Raw genomic sequence first — 1,155 nt, forward strand, 5'->3', positions numbered from 1 at the left:
GTGACGTCAGCGCCCAGCTCCCCGCCCCGGGAGGCGGGAGGGGGCGGGGCCTCCCGCCCGGGGAAGCCCGCGGCTGTGTCACGTCCCCGCCCCACTCATTTTCCTCCCCCCCGCCGCCACCTCTGTCAGGGGTGCGCGTGGAGGGGGCGCAGCTGAGTCGCAGACGGGTCCCCTCAGGCCCCCGCGAGCCCAGGCCCCAGGCAGGGCAACGACACTCGCACCCAGGCCCGAGGACGGCGAGGGGTCAGGGCTGTGTCCCCCCTAGACGCCTTCCCCGCTGCACTGGGGTGCTCTTGGCCACCCCACTGGCCTGTGGGGCCACTTCCCAGCACGGCCACCAGCCGGGGTGGGCGAGAGGGGACCCCCGCTGCCCAGGCCGCAGGTGGAAAACCTGAAGGCAACGGTTAGACGGCATCAGGACTGGCAGCAGAGGAGCTCTCTTGTATTAAACCCACTAGATCATTGCAACAACAAGGATTTCTTTCATTGCAGACTTTCAGGCCCAGGCACCGTCCTCCAGGCGTAGGAGAACAGATGGGTAGAAATGGAAGTGCGTATTTCACAGGAGAGTTGAAGGTGTGGGGAAATCTCATCTAGTTGGTCCGGTGAGAGATCATCGATTTCTAGGGTGGGAAGGGACCTAGTAGATCACCGGGTCCGACCCCTGCTCTGGGCAGGAAAGAGCGCTGGGGTCAAGTGCCCCCAGCCAGGTGCTCGCCCAGCCTCGACCACGCGTCCCGATTATCTACAACGATACGGCCACGACCTGGATACCCGGGGATGGTTAGGAGACGCGCTTCTCCTGGGCTCTCTTGGGCAGCGCGCTCTTATGTTTGCCTGCTGGCTGGTCTTCTCGACGCCGTGCTCGGCAAAGCTTGGCCAGGGTAGGTGCGTGGATGAAGGTTTGTGATCCCCGTCCAAAAGAAAGCACCTTCGTCAGAGCAATACGTCTAAGACCCGGAGAGGAGCAGGACAACCACCCTCCGCTGACATTCGACTGTTTCTCAGGGCAGACGGAAGTATTTCTGGCCCCTCTCCTCCCAAAAAGCATTTTCCAGTTCTGCAATGAAATACGAAGAGCGTTAGAGTCAATTTTCTTTTTCACAGATGATAATGCAAGCCTGAACCAAAATGAAGCACTTGGTGGGGAAGGAG

Source organism: Gavialis gangeticus, unplaced genomic scaffold, assembly GCF_001723915.1.
Source record: "Gavialis gangeticus isolate Ggan-Ray unplaced genomic scaffold, GavGan_comp1, whole genome shotgun sequence".
Lineage (NCBI taxonomy): Eukaryota > Metazoa > Chordata > Crocodylia > Gavialidae > Gavialis > Gavialis gangeticus.